The sequence below is a fragment of the Ambystoma mexicanum genome, chromosome 4p (genome assembly GCF_040938575.1).
Source record: "Ambystoma mexicanum isolate Mex_15411 chromosome 4p, UKY_AmexF1_1, whole genome shotgun sequence".
Lineage (NCBI taxonomy): Eukaryota > Metazoa > Chordata > Amphibia > Caudata > Ambystomatidae > Ambystoma > Ambystoma mexicanum.
Window position 1 is genome coordinate 845,249,170 of NC_090927.1, and position 20,000 is coordinate 845,269,169.

The window sequence follows — 20,000 nt, forward strand, 5'->3', positions numbered from 1 at the left end:
TAACTAGGCCTGACACTGCTTAACTTCCGAGATCAGTCGAGATCGGGTGCATTCAGTGTGGTGTGGCCGTAGGCTCTAGGAATGCTAAGAATATTACTCTTATGCATTTGCATTTAGTAAGCTAAGCCATGCAGCCACTTGCAACATGATACCACGCTCATCGCTCGATCAGGCTCGATCAGGCGAGATATATAAGACTGGTGGGCCCATTCAGGACTCCTATGTCTGGTAGGATAACTTTAATTCATCCATCCTGTGTCTGTTGCAGGGAGGTGGAGAGAACAATCAACACAATAATGGTTTTCTTTCATGCCTCTTGAAGGACTCAATATTCTCTGTACTGCATTACATGTGAAAGTCGATTTATTACCCATGAACACACTACCTGTATGCTAATTCTATGTAAAAAGGTAGCTCCAGCCCTCATGATGTTGTCCAACATTTCCGCTATAAAACGGGATACAATTATTTTGGAAACATACCAAATTTGAAAAATAATTGAGAAGTTGCGCAATTACTAATCATGGAGCACAAAAAAAGCCTACAGCACCTGGTATTCCCAGGCAGTCTCCCATCCAGGTACTAACTAGGCCAGACCCTGCTTAGCTTCCGAGATCGGGCGCATTCAGTGTGGTGTGGCCGTAGGCTCTGGGCCTAGTGAGTTTGTACTTTTAAGCATCTAGTCGGCTAGACCTTGCAGTTTTGAAAGGCAATTGTGAAATGGCTCACTTCCTGAACTTGGAGCACAAAAAAGCCTACAGCACCTGGTATTCCCAGGTGGTCTCCCATCCAGGTACTAACTAGGCCCGACACTGCTTAGCTTCCGAGATCAGACGAGATCGGGCGCATTCAGTGTGGTGTGGCCGTAGGCTCTGGGCTTAGTGAGTTTTGTACTTTTAAGCATCTAGTCGGCTAGACCTTGCAGTTTTGAAAGGCAATTGAGAAATGGCTCACTTCCTGAACTTGGAGCACAAAAAAGCCTACAGCACCTGGTATTCCCAGGTGGTCTCCCATCCAGGTACTAACTAGGCCCGACACTGCTTAGCTTCCGAGATCAGACGAGATCGGGCGCAATCAGTGTGGTGTGGCCGTAGGCTCTGGGCCTAGTGAGTTTTGTACTTTTAAGCATCTAGTCAGCTAGACCTTGCAGTTTTGAAAGGCAATTGAGAAATGGCTCACTTCCTGAACTTGGAGCACAAAAAAGCCTACAGCACCTGGTATTCCCAGGCGGTCTCCCATCCAGGTACTAACGAGGCCCGACACTGCTTAGCTTCCGAGATCAGACGAGATCGGGCGCATTCAGTGTGCTGTGGCCGTAGGCTCTGGTTCTTGTGAGTTTTGTACTTTTAAGCATCTAGTCGGCTAGACCTTGCAGTTTTGAAAGGCAATTGAGAAATGGCTCACTTCCTGAACTTGGAGTACAAAAAAGCCTACAGCACCTGGTATTCCCAGGCGGTCTTCCATCCAGGTACTAACTAGGCCCGACACTGCTTAGCTTCTGAGATCAGACGAGATCAGGCACATTCAGTGTGGTGTGGCCGTAGGCTCTGGGCCTAGTGAGTTTTGTACTTTTAAGCATCTAGTCGGCTAGACCTTGCAGTTTTAAAAGGCAATTGAGAAAGGGCTCACTTCCTGAACTTGGAGCACAAAAAAGCCTACAGCACCTGGTATTCCCAGGCGGTCTCCCATCCAGGTACTAACTAGGCCTGACACTGCTTAACTTCCGAGATCAGTCGAGATCGGGTGCATTCAGTGTGGTGTGGCCGTAGGCTCTAGGAATGCTAAGAATATTACTCTTATGCATTTGCATTTAGTAAGCTAAGCCATGCAGCCACTTGCAACATGATACCACGCTCATCGCTCGATCAGGCTCGATCAGGCGAGATATATAAGACTGGTGGGCCCATTCAGGACTCCTATGTCTGGTAGGATAACTTTAATTCATCCATCCTGTGTCTGTTGCAGGGAGGTGGAGAGAACAATCAACACAATAATGGTTTTCTTTCATGCCTCTTGAAGGACTCAATATTCTCTGTACTGCATTACATGTGAAAGTCGATTTATTACCCATGAACACACTACCTGTATGCTAATTCTATGTAAAAAGGTAGCTCCAGCCCTCATGATGTTGTCCAACATTTCCGCTATAAAACGGGATACAATTATTTTGGAAACATACCAAATTTGAAAAATAATTGAGAAGTTGCGCAATTACTAATCATGGAGCACAAAAAAGCCTACAGCACCTGGTATTCCCAGGCAGTCTCCCATCCAGGTACTAACTAGGCCTGACCCTGCTTAGCTTCCGAGATCGGGCGCATTCAGTGTGGTGTGGCCGTAGGCTCTGGGCCTAGTGAGTTTTGTACTTTTAAGCATCTAGTCGGCTAGACCTTGCAGTTTTGAAAGGCAATTGTGAAATGGCTCACTTCCTGAACTTGGAGCACAAAAAAGCCTACAGCACCTGGTATTCCCAGGTGGTCTCCCATCCAGGTACTAACTAGGCCCGACACTGCTTAGCTTCCGAGATCAGACGAGATCGGGCGCAATCAGTGTGGTGTGGCCGTAGGCTCTGGGCCTAGTGAGTTTTGTACTTTTAAGCATCTAGTCAGCTAGACCTTGCAGTTTTGAAAGGCAATTGAGAAATGGCTCACTTCCTGAACTTGGAGCACAAAAAAGCCTACAGCACCTGGTATTCCCAGGCGGTCTCCCATCCAGGTACTAACGAGGCCCGACACTGCTTAGCTTCCGAGATCGGGCGCAATCAGTGTGGTGTGGCCGTAGGCTCTGGGCCTAGTGAGTTTTGTACTTTTAAGCATCTAGTCAGCTAGACCTTGCAATTTTGAAAGGCAATTGAGAAATGGCTCACTTCCTGAACTTGGAGCACAAAAAAGCCTACAGCACCTGGTATTCCCAGGCGGTCTCCCATCCAGGTACTAACGAGGCCCGACACTGCTTAGCTTCCGAGATCAGACGAGATCGGGCGCATTCAGTGTGGTGTGGCCGTAGGCTCTGGTTCTTGTGAGTTTTGTACTTTTAAGCATCTAGTCGGCTAGACCTTGCAGTTTTGAAAGGCAATTGAGAAATGGCTCACTTCCTGAACTTGGAGTACAAAAAAGCCTACAGCACCTGGTATTCCCAGGCGGTCTTCCATCCAGGTACTAACTAGGCCCGACACTGCTTAGCTTCTGAGATCAGACGAGATCAGGCACATTCAGTGTGGTGTGGCCGTAGGCTCTGGGCCTACTGAGTTTTGTACTTTTAAGCATCTAGTCGGCTAGACCTTGCAGTTTTAAAAGGCAATTGAGAAAGGGCTCACTTCCTGAACTTGGAGCACAAAAAAGCCTACAGCACCTGGTATTCCCAGGCGGTCTCCCATCCAGGTACTAACTAGGCCTGACACTGCTTAACTTCCGAGATCAGTCGAGATCGGGTGCATTCAGTGTGGTGTGGCCGTAGGCTCTAGGAATGCTAAGAATATTACTCTTATGCATTTGCATTTAGTAAGCTAAGCCATGCAGCCACTTGCAACATGATACCACGCTCATCGCTCGATCAGCGCTCGATCAGGCTCGATCAGGCGAGATATATAAGACTGGTGGGCCCATTCAGGACTCCTATGTCTGGTAGGATAACTTTAATTCATCCATCCTGTGTCTGTTGCAGGGAGGTGGAGAGAACAATCAACACAATAATGGTTTTCTTTCATGCCTCTTGAAGGACTCAATATTCTCTGTACTGCATTACATGTGAAAGTTGATTTATTACCCATGAACACACTACCTGTATGCTAATTCTATGTAAAAAGGTAGCTCCAGCCCTCATGATGTTGTCCAACATTTCCGCTATAAAACGGGATACAATTATTTTGGAAACATACCAAATTTGAAAAATAATTGAGAAGTTGCGCAATTACTAATCATGGAGCACAAAAAAAGCCTACAGCACCTGGTATTCCCAGGCAGTCTCCCATCCAGGTACTAACTAGGCCCGACCCTGCTTAGCTTCCGAGATCGGGCGCATTCAGTGTGGTGTGGCCGTAGGCTCTGGGCCTAGTGAGTTTGTACTTTTAAGCATCTAGTCGGCTAGACCTTGCAGTTTTGAAAGGCAATTGTGAAATGGCTCACTTCCTGAACTTGGAGCACAAAAAAGCCTACAGCACCTGGTATTCCCAGGTGGTCTCCCATCCAGGTACTAACTAGGCCCGACACTGCTTAGCTTCCGAGATCAGACGAGATCGGGCGCAATCAGTGTGGTGTGGCCGTAGGCTCTGGGCCTAGTGAGTTTTGTACTTTTAAGCATCTAGTCAGCTAGACCTTGCACTTTTGAAAGGCAATTGAGAAATGGCTCACTTCCTGAACTTGGAGCACAAAAAAGCCTACAGCACCTGGTATTCCCAGGCGGTCTCCCATCCAGGTACTAACGAGGCCCGACACTGCTTAGCTTCCGAGAACAGACGAGATCGGGCGCATTCAGTGTGGTGTGGCCGTAGGCTCTGGTTCTTGTGAGTTTTGTACTTTTAAGCATCTAGTCGGCTAGACCTTGCAGTTTTGAAAGGCAATTGAGAAATGGCTCACTTCCTGAACTTGGAGTACAAAAAAGCCTACAGCACCTGGTATTCCCAGGCGGTCTTCCATCCAGGTACTAACTAGGCCCGACACTGCTTAGCTTCTGAGATCAGACGAGATCAGGCACATTCAGTGTGGTGTGGCCGTAGGCTCTGGGCCTAGTGAGTTTTGTACTTTTAAGCATCTAGTCGGCTAGACCTTGCAGTTTTAAAAGGCAATTGAGAAAGGGCTCACTTCCTGAACTTGGAGCACAAAAAAGCCTACAGCACCTGGTATTCCCAGGCGGTCTCCCATCCAGGTACTAACTAGGCCTGACACTGCTTAACTTCCGAGATCAGTCGAGATCGGGTGCATTCAGTGTGGTGTGGCCGTAGGCTCTAGGAATGCTAAGAATATTACTCTTATGCATTTGCATTTAGTAAGCTAAGCCATGCAGCCACTTGCAACATGATACCACGCTCATCGCTCGATCAGGCTCGATCAGGCGAGATATATAAGACTGGTGGGCCCATTCAGGACTCCTATGTCTGGTAGGATAACTTTAATTCATCCATCCTGTGTCTGTTGCAGGGAGGTGGAGAGAACAATCAACACAATAATGGTTTTCTTTCATGCCTCTTGAAGGACTCAATATTCTCTGTACTGCATTACATGTGAAAGTCGATTTATTACCCATGAACACACTACCTGTATGCTAATTCTATGTAAAAAGGTAGCTCCAGCCCTCATGATGTTGTCCAACATTTCCGCTATAAAACGGGATACAATTATTTTGGAAACATACCAAATTTGAAAAATAATTGAGAAGTTGCGCAATTACTAATCATGGAGCACAAAAAAGCCTACAGCACCTGGTATTCCCAGGCAGTCTCCCATCCAGGTACTAACTAGGCCTGACCCTGCTTAGCTTCCGAGATCGGGCGCATTCAGTGTGGTGTGGCCGTAGGCTCTGGGCCTAGTGAGTTTTGTACTTTTAAGCATCTAGTCGGCTAGACCTTGCAGTTTTGAAAGGCAATTGTGAAATGGCTCACTTCCTGAACTTGGAGCACAAAAAAGCCTACAGCACCTGGTATTCCCAGGTGGTCTCCCATCCAGGTACTAACTAGGCCCGACACTGCTTAGCTTCCGAGATCAGACGAGATCGGGCGCAATCAGTGTGGTGTGGCCGTAGGCTCTGGGCCTAGTGAGTTTTGTACTTTTAAGCATCTAGTCAGCTAGACCTTGCAGTTTTGAAAGGCAATTGAGAAATGGCTCACTTCCTGAACTTGGAGCACAAAAAAGCCTACAGCACCTGGTATTCCCAGGCGGTCTCCCATCCAGGTACTAACGAGGCCCGACACTGCTTAGCTTCCGAGATCGGGCGCAATCAGTGTGGTGTGGCCGTAGGCTCTGGGCCTAGTGAGTTTTGTACTTTTAAGCATCTAGTCAGCTAGACCTTGCAATTTTGAAAGGCAATTGAGAAATGGCTCACTTCCTGAACTTGGAGCACAAAAAAGCCTACAGCACCTGGTATTCCCAGGCGGTCTCCCATCCAGGTACTAACGAGGCCCGACACTGCTTAGCTTCCGAGATCAGACGAGATCGGGCGCATTCAGTGTGGTGTGGCCGTAGGCTCTGGTTCTTGTGAGTTTTGTACTTTTAAGCATCTAGTCGGCTAGACCTTGCAGTTTTGAAAGGCAATTGAGAAATGGCTCACTTCCTGAACTTGGAGTACAAAAAAGCCTACAGCACCTGGTATTCCCAGGCGGTCTTCCATCCAGGTACTAACTAGGCCCGACACTGCTTAGCTTCTGAGATCAGACGAGATCAGGCACATTCAGTGTGGTGTGGCCGTAGGCTCTGGGCCTACTGAGTTTTGTACTTTTAAGCATCTAGTCGGCTAGACCTTGCAGTTTTAAAAGGCAATTGAGAAAGGGCTCACTTCCTGAACTTGGAGCACAAAAAAGCCTACAGCACCTGGTATTCCCAGGCGGTCTCCCATCCAGGTACTAACTAGGCCTGACACTGCTTAACTTCCGAGATCAGTCGAGATCGGGTGCATTCAGTGTGGTGTGGCCGTAGGCTCTAGGAATGCTAAGAATATTACTCTTATGCATTTGCATTTAGTAAGCTAAGCCATGCAGCCACTTGCAACATGATACCACGCTCATCGCTCGATCAGCGCTCGATCAGGCTCGATCAGGCGAGATATATAAGACTGGTGGGCCCATTCAGGACTCCTATGTCTGGTAGGATAACTTTAATTCATCCATCCTGTGTCTGTTGCAGGGAGGTGGAGAGAACAATCAACACAATAATGGTTTTCTTTCATGCCTCTTGAAGGACTCAATATTCTCTGTACTGCATTACATGTGAAAGTTGATTTATTACCCATGAACACACTACCTGTATGCTAATTCTATGTAAAAAGGTAGCTCCAGCCCTCATGATGTTGTCCAACATTTCCGCTATAAAACGGGATACAATTATTTTGGAAACATACCAAATTTGAAAAATAATTGAGAAGTTGCGCAATTACTAATCATGGAGCACAAAAAAAGCCTACAGCACCTGGTATTCCCAGGCAGTCTCCCATCCAGGTACTAACTAGGCCCGACCCTGCTTAGCTTCCGAGATCGGGCGCATTCAGTGTGGTGTGGCCGTAGGCTCTGGGCCTAGTGAGTTTGTACTTTTAAGCATCTAGTCGGCTAGACCTTGCAGTTTTGAAAGGCAATTGTGAAATGGCTCACTTCCTGAACTTGGAGCACAAAAAAGCCTACAGCACCTGGTATTCCCAGGTGGTCTCCCATCCAGGTACTAACTAGGCCCGACACTGCTTAGCTTCCGAGATCAGACGAGATCGGGCGCAATCAGTGTGGTGTGGCCGTAGGCTCTGGGCCTAGTGAGTTTTGTACTTTTAAGCATCTAGTCAGCTAGACCTTGCACTTTTGAAAGGCAATTGAGAAATGGCTCACTTCCTGAACTTGGAGCACAAAAAAGCCTACAGCACCTGGTATTCCCAGGCGGTCTCCCATCCAGGTACTAACGAGGCCCGACACTGCTTAGCTTCCGAGAACAGACGAGATCGGGCGCATTCAGTGTGGTGTGGCCGTAGGCTCTGGTTCTTGTGAGTTTTGTACTTTTAAGCATCTAGTCGGCTAGACCTTGCAGTTTTGAAAGGCAATTGAGAAATGGCTCACTTCCTGAACTTGGAGTACAAAAAAGCCTACAGCACCTGGTATTCCCAGGCGGTCTTCCATCCAGGTACTAACTAGGCCCGACACTGCTTAGCTTCTGAGATCAGACGAGATCAGGCACATTCAGTGTGGTGTGGCCGTAGGCTCTGGGCCTAGTGAGTTTTGTACTTTTAAGCATCTAGTCGGCTAGACCTTGCAGTTTTAAAAGGCAATTGAGAAAGGGCTCACTTCCTGAACTTGGAGCACAAAAAAGCCTACAGCACCTGGTATTCCCAGGCGGTCTCCCATCCAGGTACTAACTAGGCCTGACACTGCTTAACTTCCGAGATCAGTCGAGATCGGGTGCATTCAGTGTGGTGTGGCCGTAGGCTCTAGGAATGCTAAGAATATTACTCTTATGCATTTGCATTTAGTAAGCTAAGCCATGCAGCCACTTGCAACATGATACCACGCTCATCGCTCGATCAGGCGAGATATATAAGACTGGTGGGCCCATTCAGGACTCCTATGTCTGGTAGGATAACTTTAATTCATCCATCCTGTGTCTGTTGCAGGGAGGTGGAGAGAACAATCAACACAATAATGGTTTTCTTTCATGCCTCTTGAACGACTCAATATTCTCTGTACTGCATTACATGTGAAAGTCGATTTATTACCCATGAACACACTACCTGTATGCTAATTCTATGTAAAAAGGTAGCTCCAGCCCTCATGATGTTGTCCAACATTTCCGCTATAAAACGGGATACAATTATTTTGGAAACATACCAAATTTGAAAAATAATTGAGAAGTTGCGCAATTACTAATCATGGAGCACAAAAAAGCCTACAGCACCTGGTATTCCCAGGCAGTCTCCCATCCAGGTACTAACTAGGCCTGACCCTGCTTAGCTTCCGAGATCGGGCGCATTCAGTGTGGTGTGGCCGAAGGCTCTGGGCCTAGTGAGTTTTGTACTTTTAAGCATCTAGTCGGCTAGACCTTGCAGTTTTGAAAGGCAATTGTGAAATGGCTCACTTCCTGAACTTGGAGCACAAAAAAGCCTACAGCACCTGGTATTCCCAGGCGGTCTCCCATCCAGGTACTAACGAGGCCCGACACTGCTTAGCTTCCGAGATCAGACGAGATCGGGCGCATTCAGTGTGGTGTGGCCGTAGGCTCTGGTTCTTGTGAGTTTTGTACTTTTAAGCATCTAGTCGGCTAGACCTTGCAGTTTTGAAAGGCAATTGAGAAATGGCTCACTTCCTGAACTTGGAGTACAAAAAAGCCTACAGCACCTGGTATTCCCAGGCGGTCTTCCATCCAGGTACTAACTAGGCCCGACACTGCTTAGCTTCTGAGATCAGACGAGATCAGGCACATTCAGTGTGGTGTGGCCGTAGGCTCTGGGCCTACTGAGTTTTGTACTTTTAAGCATCTAGTCGGCTAGACCTTGCAGTTTTAAAAGGCAATTGAGAAAGGGCTCACTTCCTGAACTTGGAGCACAAAAAAGCCTACAGCACCTGGTATTCCCAGGCGGTCTCCCATCCAGGTACTAACTAGGCCTGACACTGCTTAACTTCCGAGATCAGTCGAGATCGGGTGCATTCAGTGTGGTGTGGCCGTAGGCTCTAGGAATGCTAAGAATATTACTCTTATGCATTTGCATTTAGTAAGCTAAGCCATGCAGCCACTTGCAACATGATACCACGCTCATCGCTCGATCAGGCTCGATCAGGCGAGATATATAAGACTGGTGGGCCCATTCAGGACTCCTATGTCTGGTAGGATAACTTTAATTCATCCATCCTGTGTCTGTTGCAGGGAGGTGGAGAGAACAATCAACACAATAATGGTTTTCTTTCATGCCTCTTGAAGGACTCAATATTCTCTGTACTGCATTACATGTGAAAGTCGATTTATTACCCATGAACACACTACCTGTATGCTAATTCTATGTAAAAAGGTAGCTCCAGCCCTCATGATGTTGTCCAACATTTCCGCTATAAAACGGGATACAATTATTTTGGAAACATACCAAATTTGAAAAATAATTGAGAAGTTGCGCAATTACTAATCATGGAGCACAAAAAAAGCCTACAGCACCTGGTATTCCCAGGCAGTCTCCCATCCAGGTACTAACTAGGCCCGACCCTGCTTAGCTTCCGAGATCGGGGGCATTCAGTGTGGTGTGGCCGTAGGCTCTGGGCCTAGTGAGTTTGTACTTTTAAGCATCTAGTCGGCTAGACCTTGCAGTTTTGAAAGGCAATTGTGAAATGGCTCACTTCCTGAACTTGGAGCACAAAAAAGCCTACAGCACCTGGTATTCCCAGGTGGTCTCCTATCCAGGTACTAACTAGGCCCGACACTGCTTAGCTTCCGAGATCAGACGAGATCGGGCGCATTCAGTGTGGTGTGGCCGTAGACTCTGGGCTTAGTGAGTTTTGTACTTTTAAGCATCTAGTCGGCTAGACCTTGCAGTTTTGAAAGGCAATTGAGAAATGGCTCACTTCCTGAACTTGGAGCACAAAAAAGCCTACAGCACCTGGTATTCCCAGGTGGTCTCCCATCCAGGTACTAACTAGGCCCGACACTGCTTAGCTTCCGAGATCAGACGAGATCGGGCGCAATCAGTGTGGTGTGGCCGTAGGCTCTGGGCCTAGTGAGTTTTGTACTTTTAAGCATCTAGTCAGCTAGACCTTGCAGTTTTGAAAGGCAATTGAGAAATGGCTCACTTCCTGAACTTGGAGCACAAAAAAGCCTACAGCACCTGGTATTCCCAGGCGGTCTCCCATCCAGGTACTAACGAGGCCCGACACTGCTTAGCTTCCGAGATCAGACGAGATCGGGCGCATTCAGTGTGCTGTGGCCGTAGGCTCTGGTTCTTGTGAGTTTTGTACTTTTAAGCATCTAGTCGGCTAGACCTTGCAGTTTTGAAAGGCAATTGAGAAATGGCTCACTTCCTGAACTTGGAGTACAAAAAAGCCTACAGCACCTGGTATTCCCAGGCGGTCTTCCATCCAGGTACTAACTAGGCCCGACACTGCTTAGCTTCTGAGATCAGACGAGATCAGGCACATTCAGTGTGGTGTGGCCGTAGGCTCTGGGCCTAGTGAGTTTTGTACTTTTAAGCATCTAGTCGGCTAGACCTTGCAGTTTTAAAAGGCAATTGAGAAAGGGCTCACTTCCTGAACTTGGAGCACAAAAAAGCCTACAGCACCTGGTATTCCCAGGCGGTCTCCCATCCAGGTACTAACTAGGCCTGACACTGCTTAACTTCCGAGATCAGTCGAGATCGGGTGCATTCAGTGTGGTGTGGCCGTAGGCTCTAGGAATGCTAAGAATATTACTCTTATGCATTTGCATTTAGTAAGCTAAGCCATGCAGCCACTAGCAACATGATACCACGCTCATCGCTCGATCAGGCTCGATCAGGCGAGATATATAAGACTGGTGGGCCCATTCAGGACTCCTATGTCTGGTAGGATAACTTTAATTCATCCATCCTGTGTCTGTTGCAGGGAGGTGGAGAGAACAATCAACACAATAATGGTTTTCTTTCATGCCTCTTGAAGGACTCAATATTCTCTGTACTGCATTACATGTGAAAGTTGATTTATTACCCATGAACACACTACCTGTATGCTAATTCTATGTAAAAAGGTAGCTCCAGCCCTCATGATGTTGTCCAACATTTCCGCTATAAAACGGGATACAATTATTTTGGAAACATACCAAATTTGAAAAATAATTGAGAAGTTGCGCAATTACTAATCATGGAGCACAAAAAAAGCCTACAGCACCTGGTATTCCCAGGCAGTCTCCCATCCAGGTACTAACTAGGCCCGACCCTGCTTAGCTTCCGAGATCGGGCGCATTCAGTGTGGTGTGGCCGTAGGCTCTGGGCCTAGTGAGTTTGTACTTTTAAGCATCTAGTCGGCTAGACCTTGCAGTTTTGAAAGGCAATTGTGAAATGGCTCACTTCCTGAACTTGGAGCACAAAAAAGCCTACAGCACCTGGTATTCCCAGGTGGTCTCCCATCCAGGTACTAACTAGGCCCGACACTGCTTAGCTTCCGAGATCAGACGAGATCGGGCGCATTCAGTGTGGTGTGGCCGTAGGCTCTGGGCTTAGTGAGTTTTGTACTTTTAAGCATCTAGTCGGCTAGACCTTGCAGTTTTGAAAGGCAATTGAGAAATGGCTCACTTCCTGAACTTGGAGCACAAAAAAGCCTACAGCACCTGGTATTCCCAGGTGGTCTCCCATCCAGGTACTAACTAGGCCCGACACTGCTTAGCTTCCGAGATCAGACGAGATCGGGCGCAATCAGTGTGGTGAGGCCGTAGGCTCTGGGCCTAGTGAGTTTTGTACTTTTAAGCATCTAGTCAGCTAGACCTTGCAGTTTTGAAAGGCAATTGAGAAATGGCTCACTTCCTGAACTTGGAGCACAAAAAAGCCTACAGCACCTGGTATTCCCAGGCGGTCTCCCATCCAGGTACTAACGAGGCCCGACACTGCTTAGCTTCCGAGATCAGACGAGATCGGGCGCATTCAGTGTGCTGTGGCCGTAGGCTCTGGTTCTTGTGAGTTTTGTACTTTTAAGCATCTAGTCGGCTAGACCTTGCAGTTTTGAAAGGCAATTGAGAAATGGCTCACTTCCTGAACTTGGAGTACAAAAAAGCCTACAGCACCTGGTATTCCCAGGCGGTCTTCCATCCAGGTACTAACTAGGCCCGACACTGCTTAGCTTCTGAGATCAGACGAGATCAGGCACATTCAGTGTGGTGTGGCCGTAGGCTCTGGGCCTAGTGAGTTTTGTACTTTTAAGCATCTAGTCGGCTAGACCTTGCAGTTTTAAAAGGCAATTGAGAAAGGGCTCACTTCCTGAACTTGGAGCACAAAAAAGCCTACAGCACCTGGTATTCCCAGGCGGTCTCCCATCCAGGTACTAACTAGGCCTGACACTGCTTAACTTCCGAGATCAGTCGAGATCGGGTGCATTCAGTGTGGTGTGGCCGTAGGCTCTAGGAATGCTAAGAATATTACTCTTATGCATTTGCATTTAGTAAGCTAAGCCATGCAGCCACTTGCAACATGATACCACGCTCATCGCTCGATCAGGCTCGATCAGGCGAGATATATAAGACTGGTGGGCCCATTCAGGACTCCTATGTCTGGTAGGATAACTTTAATTCATCCATCCTGTGTCTGTTGCAGGGAGGTGGAGAGAACAATCAACACAATAATGGTTTTCTTTCATGCCTCTTGAAGGACTCAATATTCTCTGTACTGCATTACATGTGAAAGTCGATTTATTACCCATGAACACACTACCTGTATGCTAATTCTATGTAAAAAGGTAGCTCCAGCCCTCATGATGTTGTCCAACATTTCCGCTATAAAACGGGATACAATTATTTTGGAAACATACCAAATTTGAAAAATAATTGAGAAGTTGCGCAATTACTAATCATGGAGCACAAAAAAGCCTACAGCACCTGGTATTCCCAGGCAGTCTCCCATCCAGGTACTAACTAGGCCTGACCCTGCTTAGCTTCCGAGATCGGGCGCATTCAGTGTGGTGTGGCCGTAGGCTCTGGGCCTAGTGAGTTTTGTACTTTTAAGCATCTAGTCGGCTAGACCTTGCAGTTTTGAAAGGCAATTGTGAAATGGCTCACTTCCTGAACTTGGAGCACAAAAAAGCCTACAGCACCTGGTATTCCCAGGTGGTCTCCCATCCAGGTACTAACTAGGCCCGACACTGCTTAGCTTCCGAGATCAGACGAGATCGGGCGCAATCAGTGTGGTGTGGCCGTAGGCTCTGGGCCTAGTGAGTTTTGTACTTTTAAGCATCTAGTCAGCTAGACCTTGCAGTTTTGAAAGGCAATTGAGAAATGGCTCACTTCCTGAACTTGGAGCACAAAAAAGCCTACAGCACCTGGTATTCCCAGGCGGTCTCCCATCCAGGTACTAACGAGGCCCGACACTGCTTAGCTTCCGAGATCGGGCGCAATCAGTGTGGTGTGGCCGTAGGCTCTGGGCCTAGTGAGTTTTGTACTTTTAAGCATCTAGTCAGCTAGACCTTGCAATTTTGAAAGGCAATTGAGAAATGGCTCACTTCCTGAACTTGGAGCACAAAAAAGCCTACAGCACCTGGTATTCCCAGGCGGTCTCCCATCCAGGTACTAACGAGGCCCGACACTGCTTAGCTTCCGAGATCAGACGAGATCGGGCGCATTCAGTGTGGTGTGGCCGTAGGCTCTGGTTCTTGTGAGTTTTGTACTTTTAAGCATCTAGTCGGCTAGACCTTGCAGTTTTGAAAGGCAATTGAGAAATGGCTCACTTCCTGAACTTGGAGTACAAAAAAGCCTACAGCACCTGGTATTCCCAGGCGGTCTTCCATCCAGGTACTAACTAGGCCCGACACTGCTTAGCTTCTGAGATCAGACGAGATCAGGCACATTCAGTGTGGTGTGGCCGTAGGCTCTGGGCCTACTGAGTTTTGTACTTTTAAGCATCTAGTCGGCTAGACCTTGCAGTTTTAAAAGGCAATTGAGAAAGGGCTCACTTCCTGAACTTGGAGCACAAAAAAGCCTACAGCACCTGGTATTCCCAGGCGGTCTCCCATCCAGGTACTAACTAGGCCTGACACTGCTTAACTTCCGAGATCAGTCGAGATCGGGTGCATTCAGTGTGGTGTGGCCGTAGGCTCTAGGAATGCTAAGAATATTACTCTTATGCATTTGCATTTAGTAAGCTAAGCCATGCAGCCACTTGCAACATGATACCACGCTCAGCGCTCGATCAGGCTCGATCAGGCGAGATATATAAGACTGGTGGGCCCATTCAGGACTCCTATGTCTGGTAGGATAACTTTAATTCATCCATCCTGTGTCTGTTGCAGGGAGGTGGAGAGAACAATCAACACAATAATGGTTTTCTTTCATGCCTCTTGAAGGACTCAATATTCTCTGTACTGCATTACATGTGAAAGTTGATTTATTACCCATGAACACACTACCTGTATGCTAATTCTATGTAAAAAGGTAGCTCCAGCCCTCATGATGTTGTCCAACATTTCCGCTATAAAACGGGATACAATTATTTTGGAAACATACCAAATTTAAAAAATAATTGAGAAGTTGCGCAATTACTAATCATGGAGCACAAAAAAAGCCTACAGCACCTGGTATTCCCAGGCAGTCTCCCATCCAGGTACTAACTAGGCCCGACCCTGCTTAGCTTCCGAGATCGGGCGCATTCAGTGTGGTGTGGCCGTAGGCTCTGGGCCTAGTGAGTTTGTACTTTTAAGCATCTAGTCGGCTAGACCTTGCAGTTTTGAAAGGCAATTGTGAAATGGCTCACTTCCTGAACTTGGAGCACAAAAAAGCCTACAGCACCTGGTATTCCCAGGTGGTCTCCCATCCAGGTACTAACTAGGCCCGACACTGCTTAGCTTCCGAGATCAGACGAGATCGGGCGCAATCAGTGTGGTGTGGCCGTAGGCTCTGGGCCTAGTGAGTTTTGTACTTTTAAGCATCTAGTCAGCTAGACCTTGCAGTTTTGAAAGGCAATTGAGAAATGGCTCACTTCCTGAACTTGGAGCACAAAAAAGCCTACAGCACCTGGTATTCCCAGGCGGTCTCCCATCCAGGTACTAACGAGGCCCGACACTGCTTAGCTTCCGAGATCAGACGAGATCGGGCGCATTCAGTGTGCTGTGGCCGTAGGCTCTGGTTCTTGTGAGTTTTGTACTTTTAAGCATCTAGTCGGCTAGACCTTGCAGTTTTGAAAGGCAATTGAGAAATGGCTCACTTCCTGAACTTGGAGTACAAAAAAGCCTACAGCACCTGGTATTCCCAGGCGGTCTCCCATCCAGGTACTAACTAGGCCTGACACTGCTTAACTTCCGAGATCAGTCGAGATCGGGTGCATTCAGTGTGGTGTGGCCGTAGGCTCTAGGAATGCTAAGAATATTACTCTTATGCATTTGCATTTAGTAAGCTAAGCCATGCAGCCACTTGCAACATGATACCACGCTCATCGCTCGATCAGGCTCGATCAGGCGAGATATATAAGACTGGTGGGCCCATTCAGGACTCCTATGTCTGGTAGGATAACTTTAATTCATCCATCCTGTGTCTGTTGCAGGGAGGTGGAGAGAACAATCAACACAATAATGGTTTTCTTTCATGCCTCTTGAAGGACTCAATATTCTCTGTACTGCATTACATGTGAAAGTCGATTTATTACCCATGAACACACTACCTGTATGCTAATTCTATGTAAAAAGGTAGCTCCAGCCCTCATGATGTTGTCCAACATTTCCGCTATAAAACGGGATACAATTATTTTGGAAACATACCAAATTTGAAAAATAATTGAGAAGTTGCGCAATTACTAATCATGGAGCACAAAAAAAGCCTACAGCACCTGGTATTCCCAGGCAGTCTCCCATCCAGGTACTAACTAGGCCAGACCCTGCTTAGCTTCCGAGATCGGGCGCATTCAGTGTGGTGTGGCCGTAGGCTCTGGGCCTAGTGAGTTTGTACTTTTAAGCATCTAGTCGGCTAGACCTTGCAGTTTTGAAAGGCAATTGTGAAATGGCTCACTTCCTGAACTTGGAGCACAAAAAAGCCTACAGCACCTGGTATTCCCAGGTGGTCTCCCATCCAGGTACTAACTAGGCCCGACACTGCTTAGCTTCCGAGATCAGACGAGATCGGGCGCATTCAGTGTGGTGTGGCCGTAGGCTCTGGGCTTAGTGAGTTTTGTACTTTTAAGCATCTAGTCGGCTAGACCTTGCAGTTTTGAAAGGCAATTGAGAAATGGCTCACTTCCTGAACTTGGAGCACAAAAAAGCCTACAGCACCTGGTATTCCCAGGTGGTCTCCCATCCAGGTACTAACTAGGCCCGACACTGCTTAGCTTCCGAGATCAGACGAGATCGGGCGCAATCAGTGTGGTGTGGCCGTAGGCTCTGGGCCTAGTGAGTTTTGTACTTTTAAGCATCTAGTCAGCTAGACCTTGCAGTTTTGAAAGGCAATTGAGAAATGGCTCACTTCCTGAACTTGGAGCACAAAAAAGCCTACAGCACCTGGTATTCCCAGGCGGTCTCCCATCCAGGTACTAACGAGGCCCGACACTGCTTAGCTTCCGAGATCAGACGAGATCGGGCGCATTCAGTGTGCTGTGGCCGTAGGCTCTGGTTCTTGTGAGTTTTGTACTTTTAAGCATCTAGTCGGCTAGACCTTGCAGTTTTGAAAGGCAATTGAGAAATGGCTCACTTCCTGAACTTGGAGTACAAAAAAGCCTACAGCACCTGGTATTCCCAGGCGGTCTTCCATCCAGGTACTAACTAGGCCCGACACTGCTTAGCTTCTGAGATCAGACGAGATCAGGCACATTCAGTGTGGTGTGGCCGTAGGCTCTGGGCCTAGTGAGTTTTGTACTTTTAAGCATCTAGTCGGCTAGACCTTGCAGTTTTAAAAGGCAATTGAGAAAGGGCTCACTTCCTGAACTTGGAGCACAAAAAAGCCTACAGCACCTGGTATTCCCAGGCGGTCTCCCATCCAGGTACTAACTAGGCCTGACACTGCTTAACTTCCGAGATCAGTCGAGATCGGGTGCATTCAGTGTGGTGTGGCCGTAGGCTCTAGGAATGCTAAGAATATTACTCTTATGCATTTGCATTTAGTAAGCTAAGCCATGCAGCCACTTGCAACATGATACCACGCTCATCGCTCGATCAGGCTCGATCAGGCGAGATATATAAGACTGGTGGGCCCATTCAGGACTCCTATGTCTGGTAGGATAACTTTAATTCATCCATCCTGTGTCTGTTGCAGGGAGGTGGAGAGAACAATCAACACAATAATGGTTTTCTTTCATGCCTCTTGAAGGACTCAATATTCTCTGTACTGCATTACATGTGAAAGTCGATTTATTACCCATGAACACACTACCTGTATGCTAATTCTATGTAAAAAGGTAGCTCCAGCCCTCATGATGTTGTCCAACATTTCCGCTATAAAACGGGATACAATTATTTTGGAAACATACCAAATTTGAAAAATAATTGAGAAGTTGCGCAATTACTAATCATGGAGCACAAAAAAGCCTACAGCACCTGGTATTCCCAGGCAGTCTCCCATCCAGGTACTAACTAGGCCTGACCCTGCTTAGCTTCCGAGATCGGGCGCATTCAGTGTGGTGTGGCCGTAGGCTCTGGGCCTAGTGAGTTTTGTACTTTTAAGCATCTAGTCGGCTAGACCTTGCAGTTTTGAAAGGCAATTGTGAAATGGCTCACTTCCTGAACTTGGAGCACAAAAAAGCCTACAGCACCTGGTATTCCCAGGTGGTCTCCCATCCAGGTACTAACTAGGCCCGACACTGCTTAGCTTCCGAGATCAGACGAGATCGGGCGCAATCAGTGTGGTGTGGCCGTAGGCTCTGGGCCTAGTGAGTTTTGTACTTTTAAGCATCTAGTCAGCTAGACCTTGCAGTTTTGAAAGGCAATTGAGAAATGGCTCACTTCCTGAACTTGGAGCACAAAAAAGCCTACAGCACCTGGTATTCCCAGGCGGTCTCCCATCCAGGTACTAACGAGGCCCGACACTGCTTAGCTTCCGAGATCGGGCGCAATCAGTGTGGTGTGGCCGTAGGCTCTGGGCCTAGTGAGTTTTGTACTTTTAAGCATCTAGTCAGCTAGACCTTGCAATTTTGAAAGGCAATTGAGAAATGGCTCACTTCCTGAACTTGGAGCACAAAAAAGCCTACAGCACCTGGTATTCCCAGGCGGTCTCCCATCCAGGTACTAACGAGGCCCGACACTGCTTAGCTTCCGAGATCAGACGAGATCGGGCGCATTCAGTGTGGTGTGGCCGTAGGCTCTGGTTCTTGTGAGTTTTGTACTTTTAAGCATCTAGTCGGCTAGACCTTGCAGTTTTGAAAGGCAATTGAGAAATGGCTCACTTCCTGAACTTGGAGTACAAAAAAGCCTACAGCACCTGGTATTCCCAGGCGGTCTTCCATCCAGGTACTAACTAGGCCCGACACTGCTTAGCTTCTGAGATCAGACGAGATCAGGCACATTCAGTGTGGTGTGGCCGTAGGCTCTGGGCCTACTGAGTTTTGTACTTTTAAGCATCTAGTCGGCTAGACCTTGCAGTTTTAAAAGGCAATTGAGAAAGGGCTCACTTCCTGAACTTGGAGCACAAAAAAGCCTACAGCACCTGGTATTCCCAGGCGGTCTCCCATCCAGGTACTAACTAGGCCTGACACTGCTTAACTTCCGAGATCAGTCGAGATCGGGTGCATTCAGTGTGGTGTGGCCGTAGGCTCTAGGAATGCTAAGAATATTACTCTTATGCATTTGCATTTAGTAAGCTAAGCCATGCAGCCACTTGCAACATGATACCACGCTCATCGCTCGATCAGCGCTCGATCAGGCTCGATCAGGCGAGATATATAAGACTGGTGGGCCCATTCAGGACTCCTATGTCTGGTAGGATAACTTTAATTCATCCATCCTGTGTCTGTTGCAGGGAGGTGGAGAGAACAATCAACACAATAATGGTTTTCTTTCATGCCTCTTGAAGGACTCAATATTCTCTGTACTGCATTACATGTGAAAGTTGATTTATTACCCATGAACACACTACCTGTATGCTAATTCTATGTAAAAAGGTAGCTCCAGCCCTCATGATGTTGTCCAACATTTCCGCTATAAAACGGGATACAATTATTTTGGAAACATACCAAATTTGAAAAATAATTGAGAAGTTGCGCAATTACTAATCATGGAGCACAAAAAAAGCCTACAGCACCTGGTATTCCCAGGCAGTCTCCCATCCAGGTACTAACTAGGCCCGACCCTGCTTAGCTTCCGAGATCGGGCGCATTCAGTGTGGTGTGGCCGTAGGCTCTGGGCCTAGTGAGTTTGTACTTTTAAGCATCTAGTCGGCTAGACCTTGCAGTTTTGAAAGGCAATTGTGAAATGGCTCACTTCCTGAACTTGGAGCACAAAAAAGCCTACAGCACCTGGTATTCCCAGGTGGTCTCCCATCCAGGTACTAACTAGGCCCGACACTGCTTAGCTTCCGAGATCAGACGAGATCGGGCGCAATCAGTGTGGTGTGGCCGTAGGCTCTGGGCCTAGTGAGTTTTGTACTTTTAAGCATCTAGTCAGCTAGACCTTGCAGTTTTGAAAGGCAATTGAGAAATGGCTCACTTCCTGAACTTGGAGCACAAAAAAGCCTACAGCACCTGGTATTCCCAGG

General features: G+C 47.5%; 53 non-coding genes and 17 pseudogenes across 53 annotated transcripts in view; all 70 read right to left on the reverse strand.

Annotated features, from left to right (window-relative positions):
* Positions 1-74, reverse strand: part of LOC138463979 (5S ribosomal RNA) — a 119-nt gene extending 45 nt beyond the window's left edge. Inside the window, exon 1 of the ribosomal RNA XR_011266562.1 lies at positions 1-74. This exon is cut by the window's left edge and continues 45 nt beyond it. This is a non-coding gene — a ribosomal RNA (5S ribosomal RNA).
* A 464-nt stretch (positions 75-538) lies between these two features.
* LOC138458882 (5S ribosomal RNA) lies at positions 539-647 on the reverse strand (annotated as a pseudogene).
* A 105-nt stretch (positions 648-752) lies between these two features.
* Positions 753-871, reverse strand: LOC138461182 (5S ribosomal RNA). Its single transcript, XR_011263814.1, has one exon. It is a non-coding gene; the product is annotated as a 5S ribosomal RNA (ribosomal RNA).
* Positions 872-977: 106 nt separating this feature from the next.
* On the reverse strand, positions 978-1,096 carry LOC138460694 (5S ribosomal RNA). The gene has a single exon (XR_011263364.1). It is a non-coding gene; the product is annotated as a 5S ribosomal RNA (ribosomal RNA).
* A 106-nt stretch (positions 1,097-1,202) lies between these two features.
* LOC138454134 (5S ribosomal RNA) lies at positions 1,203-1,321 on the reverse strand. Its single transcript, XR_011260826.1, has one exon. It is a non-coding gene; the product is annotated as a 5S ribosomal RNA (ribosomal RNA).
* Positions 1,322-1,427: 106 nt separating this feature from the next.
* On the reverse strand, positions 1,428-1,546 carry LOC138464381 (5S ribosomal RNA). The gene has a single exon (XR_011266962.1). It is a non-coding gene; the product is annotated as a 5S ribosomal RNA (ribosomal RNA).
* A 106-nt stretch (positions 1,547-1,652) lies between these two features.
* LOC138463980 (5S ribosomal RNA) lies at positions 1,653-1,771 on the reverse strand. Its single transcript, XR_011266564.1, has one exon. It is a non-coding gene; the product is annotated as a 5S ribosomal RNA (ribosomal RNA).
* Positions 1,772-2,234: 463 nt separating this feature from the next.
* Positions 2,235-2,343, reverse strand: LOC138458447 (5S ribosomal RNA; annotated as a pseudogene).
* Positions 2,344-2,449: 106 nt separating this feature from the next.
* LOC138460695 (5S ribosomal RNA) lies at positions 2,450-2,568 on the reverse strand. Its single transcript, XR_011263365.1, has one exon. It is a non-coding gene; the product is annotated as a 5S ribosomal RNA (ribosomal RNA).
* Positions 2,569-2,674: 106 nt separating this feature from the next.
* LOC138456263 (5S ribosomal RNA) lies at positions 2,675-2,783 on the reverse strand (annotated as a pseudogene).
* Positions 2,784-2,889: 106 nt separating this feature from the next.
* On the reverse strand, positions 2,890-3,008 carry LOC138462335 (5S ribosomal RNA). Its single transcript, XR_011264935.1, has one exon. It is a non-coding gene; the product is annotated as a 5S ribosomal RNA (ribosomal RNA).
* A 106-nt stretch (positions 3,009-3,114) lies between these two features.
* On the reverse strand, positions 3,115-3,233 carry LOC138464383 (5S ribosomal RNA). The gene has a single exon (XR_011266964.1). It is a non-coding gene; the product is annotated as a 5S ribosomal RNA (ribosomal RNA).
* Positions 3,234-3,339: 106 nt separating this feature from the next.
* On the reverse strand, positions 3,340-3,458 carry LOC138463981 (5S ribosomal RNA). Its single transcript, XR_011266565.1, has one exon. It is a non-coding gene; the product is annotated as a 5S ribosomal RNA (ribosomal RNA).
* A 475-nt stretch (positions 3,459-3,933) lies between these two features.
* Positions 3,934-4,042, reverse strand: LOC138457343 (5S ribosomal RNA; annotated as a pseudogene).
* Positions 4,043-4,147: 105 nt separating this feature from the next.
* On the reverse strand, positions 4,148-4,266 carry LOC138460696 (5S ribosomal RNA). Its single transcript, XR_011263366.1, has one exon. It is a non-coding gene; the product is annotated as a 5S ribosomal RNA (ribosomal RNA).
* A 106-nt stretch (positions 4,267-4,372) lies between these two features.
* LOC138465003 (5S ribosomal RNA) lies at positions 4,373-4,491 on the reverse strand. The gene has a single exon (XR_011267579.1). It is a non-coding gene; the product is annotated as a 5S ribosomal RNA (ribosomal RNA).
* A 106-nt stretch (positions 4,492-4,597) lies between these two features.
* LOC138464385 (5S ribosomal RNA) lies at positions 4,598-4,716 on the reverse strand. The gene has a single exon (XR_011266965.1). It is a non-coding gene; the product is annotated as a 5S ribosomal RNA (ribosomal RNA).
* Positions 4,717-4,822: 106 nt separating this feature from the next.
* On the reverse strand, positions 4,823-4,941 carry LOC138463982 (5S ribosomal RNA). The gene has a single exon (XR_011266566.1). It is a non-coding gene; the product is annotated as a 5S ribosomal RNA (ribosomal RNA).
* Positions 4,942-5,404: 463 nt separating this feature from the next.
* Positions 5,405-5,513, reverse strand: LOC138458448 (5S ribosomal RNA; annotated as a pseudogene).
* Positions 5,514-5,619: 106 nt separating this feature from the next.
* LOC138460697 (5S ribosomal RNA) lies at positions 5,620-5,738 on the reverse strand. The gene has a single exon (XR_011263367.1). It is a non-coding gene; the product is annotated as a 5S ribosomal RNA (ribosomal RNA).
* Positions 5,739-5,844: 106 nt separating this feature from the next.
* LOC138456264 (5S ribosomal RNA) lies at positions 5,845-5,953 on the reverse strand (annotated as a pseudogene).
* A 106-nt stretch (positions 5,954-6,059) lies between these two features.
* Positions 6,060-6,178, reverse strand: LOC138462336 (5S ribosomal RNA). Its single transcript, XR_011264936.1, has one exon. It is a non-coding gene; the product is annotated as a 5S ribosomal RNA (ribosomal RNA).
* Positions 6,179-6,284: 106 nt separating this feature from the next.
* Positions 6,285-6,403, reverse strand: LOC138464386 (5S ribosomal RNA). Its single transcript, XR_011266966.1, has one exon. It is a non-coding gene; the product is annotated as a 5S ribosomal RNA (ribosomal RNA).
* A 106-nt stretch (positions 6,404-6,509) lies between these two features.
* On the reverse strand, positions 6,510-6,628 carry LOC138463983 (5S ribosomal RNA). Its single transcript, XR_011266567.1, has one exon. It is a non-coding gene; the product is annotated as a 5S ribosomal RNA (ribosomal RNA).
* Positions 6,629-7,103: 475 nt separating this feature from the next.
* Positions 7,104-7,212, reverse strand: LOC138457344 (5S ribosomal RNA; annotated as a pseudogene).
* A 105-nt stretch (positions 7,213-7,317) lies between these two features.
* Positions 7,318-7,436, reverse strand: LOC138460698 (5S ribosomal RNA). The gene has a single exon (XR_011263368.1). It is a non-coding gene; the product is annotated as a 5S ribosomal RNA (ribosomal RNA).
* Positions 7,437-7,542: 106 nt separating this feature from the next.
* On the reverse strand, positions 7,543-7,661 carry LOC138465005 (5S ribosomal RNA). The gene has a single exon (XR_011267580.1). It is a non-coding gene; the product is annotated as a 5S ribosomal RNA (ribosomal RNA).
* A 106-nt stretch (positions 7,662-7,767) lies between these two features.
* LOC138464387 (5S ribosomal RNA) lies at positions 7,768-7,886 on the reverse strand. The gene has a single exon (XR_011266967.1). It is a non-coding gene; the product is annotated as a 5S ribosomal RNA (ribosomal RNA).
* A 106-nt stretch (positions 7,887-7,992) lies between these two features.
* LOC138463984 (5S ribosomal RNA) lies at positions 7,993-8,111 on the reverse strand. Its single transcript, XR_011266568.1, has one exon. It is a non-coding gene; the product is annotated as a 5S ribosomal RNA (ribosomal RNA).
* A 453-nt stretch (positions 8,112-8,564) lies between these two features.
* On the reverse strand, positions 8,565-8,673 carry LOC138459294 (5S ribosomal RNA; annotated as a pseudogene).
* A 106-nt stretch (positions 8,674-8,779) lies between these two features.
* Positions 8,780-8,898, reverse strand: LOC138462337 (5S ribosomal RNA). The gene has a single exon (XR_011264937.1). It is a non-coding gene; the product is annotated as a 5S ribosomal RNA (ribosomal RNA).
* A 106-nt stretch (positions 8,899-9,004) lies between these two features.
* Positions 9,005-9,123, reverse strand: LOC138464388 (5S ribosomal RNA). The gene has a single exon (XR_011266968.1). It is a non-coding gene; the product is annotated as a 5S ribosomal RNA (ribosomal RNA).
* A 106-nt stretch (positions 9,124-9,229) lies between these two features.
* On the reverse strand, positions 9,230-9,348 carry LOC138463985 (5S ribosomal RNA). The gene has a single exon (XR_011266569.1). It is a non-coding gene; the product is annotated as a 5S ribosomal RNA (ribosomal RNA).
* Positions 9,349-9,812: 464 nt separating this feature from the next.
* On the reverse strand, positions 9,813-9,921 carry LOC138457597 (5S ribosomal RNA; annotated as a pseudogene).
* A 105-nt stretch (positions 9,922-10,026) lies between these two features.
* LOC138463826 (5S ribosomal RNA) lies at positions 10,027-10,145 on the reverse strand. The gene has a single exon (XR_011266411.1). It is a non-coding gene; the product is annotated as a 5S ribosomal RNA (ribosomal RNA).
* Positions 10,146-10,251: 106 nt separating this feature from the next.
* Positions 10,252-10,370, reverse strand: LOC138460700 (5S ribosomal RNA). Its single transcript, XR_011263369.1, has one exon. It is a non-coding gene; the product is annotated as a 5S ribosomal RNA (ribosomal RNA).
* Positions 10,371-10,476: 106 nt separating this feature from the next.
* Positions 10,477-10,595, reverse strand: LOC138454135 (5S ribosomal RNA). The gene has a single exon (XR_011260827.1). It is a non-coding gene; the product is annotated as a 5S ribosomal RNA (ribosomal RNA).
* Positions 10,596-10,701: 106 nt separating this feature from the next.
* LOC138464389 (5S ribosomal RNA) lies at positions 10,702-10,820 on the reverse strand. The gene has a single exon (XR_011266970.1). It is a non-coding gene; the product is annotated as a 5S ribosomal RNA (ribosomal RNA).
* Positions 10,821-10,926: 106 nt separating this feature from the next.
* Positions 10,927-11,045, reverse strand: LOC138463987 (5S ribosomal RNA). Its single transcript, XR_011266570.1, has one exon. It is a non-coding gene; the product is annotated as a 5S ribosomal RNA (ribosomal RNA).
* A 464-nt stretch (positions 11,046-11,509) lies between these two features.
* Positions 11,510-11,618, reverse strand: LOC138457345 (5S ribosomal RNA; annotated as a pseudogene).
* A 105-nt stretch (positions 11,619-11,723) lies between these two features.
* On the reverse strand, positions 11,724-11,842 carry LOC138461195 (5S ribosomal RNA). Its single transcript, XR_011263825.1, has one exon. It is a non-coding gene; the product is annotated as a 5S ribosomal RNA (ribosomal RNA).
* A 106-nt stretch (positions 11,843-11,948) lies between these two features.
* LOC138462977 (5S ribosomal RNA) lies at positions 11,949-12,067 on the reverse strand. Its single transcript, XR_011265564.1, has one exon. It is a non-coding gene; the product is annotated as a 5S ribosomal RNA (ribosomal RNA).
* Positions 12,068-12,173: 106 nt separating this feature from the next.
* On the reverse strand, positions 12,174-12,292 carry LOC138454136 (5S ribosomal RNA). The gene has a single exon (XR_011260828.1). It is a non-coding gene; the product is annotated as a 5S ribosomal RNA (ribosomal RNA).
* A 106-nt stretch (positions 12,293-12,398) lies between these two features.
* On the reverse strand, positions 12,399-12,517 carry LOC138464390 (5S ribosomal RNA). Its single transcript, XR_011266971.1, has one exon. It is a non-coding gene; the product is annotated as a 5S ribosomal RNA (ribosomal RNA).
* Positions 12,518-12,623: 106 nt separating this feature from the next.
* Positions 12,624-12,742, reverse strand: LOC138463988 (5S ribosomal RNA). The gene has a single exon (XR_011266571.1). It is a non-coding gene; the product is annotated as a 5S ribosomal RNA (ribosomal RNA).
* A 463-nt stretch (positions 12,743-13,205) lies between these two features.
* On the reverse strand, positions 13,206-13,314 carry LOC138458450 (5S ribosomal RNA; annotated as a pseudogene).
* A 106-nt stretch (positions 13,315-13,420) lies between these two features.
* LOC138460701 (5S ribosomal RNA) lies at positions 13,421-13,539 on the reverse strand. The gene has a single exon (XR_011263370.1). It is a non-coding gene; the product is annotated as a 5S ribosomal RNA (ribosomal RNA).
* A 106-nt stretch (positions 13,540-13,645) lies between these two features.
* LOC138456265 (5S ribosomal RNA) lies at positions 13,646-13,754 on the reverse strand (annotated as a pseudogene).
* Positions 13,755-13,860: 106 nt separating this feature from the next.
* LOC138462338 (5S ribosomal RNA) lies at positions 13,861-13,979 on the reverse strand. Its single transcript, XR_011264938.1, has one exon. It is a non-coding gene; the product is annotated as a 5S ribosomal RNA (ribosomal RNA).
* Positions 13,980-14,085: 106 nt separating this feature from the next.
* LOC138464391 (5S ribosomal RNA) lies at positions 14,086-14,204 on the reverse strand. Its single transcript, XR_011266972.1, has one exon. It is a non-coding gene; the product is annotated as a 5S ribosomal RNA (ribosomal RNA).
* Positions 14,205-14,310: 106 nt separating this feature from the next.
* On the reverse strand, positions 14,311-14,429 carry LOC138463990 (5S ribosomal RNA). The gene has a single exon (XR_011266573.1). It is a non-coding gene; the product is annotated as a 5S ribosomal RNA (ribosomal RNA).
* A 464-nt stretch (positions 14,430-14,893) lies between these two features.
* Positions 14,894-15,002, reverse strand: LOC138457347 (5S ribosomal RNA; annotated as a pseudogene).
* A 105-nt stretch (positions 15,003-15,107) lies between these two features.
* On the reverse strand, positions 15,108-15,226 carry LOC138460702 (5S ribosomal RNA). The gene has a single exon (XR_011263371.1). It is a non-coding gene; the product is annotated as a 5S ribosomal RNA (ribosomal RNA).
* A 106-nt stretch (positions 15,227-15,332) lies between these two features.
* Positions 15,333-15,451, reverse strand: LOC138454137 (5S ribosomal RNA). Its single transcript, XR_011260829.1, has one exon. It is a non-coding gene; the product is annotated as a 5S ribosomal RNA (ribosomal RNA).
* Positions 15,452-15,557: 106 nt separating this feature from the next.
* LOC138463991 (5S ribosomal RNA) lies at positions 15,558-15,676 on the reverse strand. The gene has a single exon (XR_011266575.1). It is a non-coding gene; the product is annotated as a 5S ribosomal RNA (ribosomal RNA).
* A 464-nt stretch (positions 15,677-16,140) lies between these two features.
* Positions 16,141-16,249, reverse strand: LOC138458883 (5S ribosomal RNA; annotated as a pseudogene).
* Positions 16,250-16,354: 105 nt separating this feature from the next.
* On the reverse strand, positions 16,355-16,473 carry LOC138461207 (5S ribosomal RNA). Its single transcript, XR_011263836.1, has one exon. It is a non-coding gene; the product is annotated as a 5S ribosomal RNA (ribosomal RNA).
* A 106-nt stretch (positions 16,474-16,579) lies between these two features.
* Positions 16,580-16,698, reverse strand: LOC138460703 (5S ribosomal RNA). Its single transcript, XR_011263372.1, has one exon. It is a non-coding gene; the product is annotated as a 5S ribosomal RNA (ribosomal RNA).
* A 106-nt stretch (positions 16,699-16,804) lies between these two features.
* On the reverse strand, positions 16,805-16,923 carry LOC138454139 (5S ribosomal RNA). Its single transcript, XR_011260830.1, has one exon. It is a non-coding gene; the product is annotated as a 5S ribosomal RNA (ribosomal RNA).
* A 106-nt stretch (positions 16,924-17,029) lies between these two features.
* LOC138464392 (5S ribosomal RNA) lies at positions 17,030-17,148 on the reverse strand. The gene has a single exon (XR_011266973.1). It is a non-coding gene; the product is annotated as a 5S ribosomal RNA (ribosomal RNA).
* Positions 17,149-17,254: 106 nt separating this feature from the next.
* LOC138463992 (5S ribosomal RNA) lies at positions 17,255-17,373 on the reverse strand. Its single transcript, XR_011266576.1, has one exon. It is a non-coding gene; the product is annotated as a 5S ribosomal RNA (ribosomal RNA).
* Positions 17,374-17,836: 463 nt separating this feature from the next.
* Positions 17,837-17,945, reverse strand: LOC138458452 (5S ribosomal RNA; annotated as a pseudogene).
* Positions 17,946-18,051: 106 nt separating this feature from the next.
* LOC138460704 (5S ribosomal RNA) lies at positions 18,052-18,170 on the reverse strand. The gene has a single exon (XR_011263374.1). It is a non-coding gene; the product is annotated as a 5S ribosomal RNA (ribosomal RNA).
* A 106-nt stretch (positions 18,171-18,276) lies between these two features.
* LOC138456266 (5S ribosomal RNA) lies at positions 18,277-18,385 on the reverse strand (annotated as a pseudogene).
* A 106-nt stretch (positions 18,386-18,491) lies between these two features.
* On the reverse strand, positions 18,492-18,610 carry LOC138462339 (5S ribosomal RNA). The gene has a single exon (XR_011264939.1). It is a non-coding gene; the product is annotated as a 5S ribosomal RNA (ribosomal RNA).
* Positions 18,611-18,716: 106 nt separating this feature from the next.
* Positions 18,717-18,835, reverse strand: LOC138464393 (5S ribosomal RNA). Its single transcript, XR_011266974.1, has one exon. It is a non-coding gene; the product is annotated as a 5S ribosomal RNA (ribosomal RNA).
* A 106-nt stretch (positions 18,836-18,941) lies between these two features.
* On the reverse strand, positions 18,942-19,060 carry LOC138463993 (5S ribosomal RNA). Its single transcript, XR_011266577.1, has one exon. It is a non-coding gene; the product is annotated as a 5S ribosomal RNA (ribosomal RNA).
* A 475-nt stretch (positions 19,061-19,535) lies between these two features.
* On the reverse strand, positions 19,536-19,644 carry LOC138457349 (5S ribosomal RNA; annotated as a pseudogene).
* Positions 19,645-19,749: 105 nt separating this feature from the next.
* On the reverse strand, positions 19,750-19,868 carry LOC138460706 (5S ribosomal RNA). Its single transcript, XR_011263376.1, has one exon. It is a non-coding gene; the product is annotated as a 5S ribosomal RNA (ribosomal RNA).
* Positions 19,869-19,974: 106 nt separating this feature from the next.
* Positions 19,975-20,000, reverse strand: part of LOC138454140 (5S ribosomal RNA) — a 119-nt gene continuing 93 nt past the window's right edge. The window contains exon 1 of the ribosomal RNA XR_011260831.1: positions 19,975-20,000. This exon is cut by the window's right edge and continues 93 nt beyond it. This is a non-coding gene — a ribosomal RNA (5S ribosomal RNA).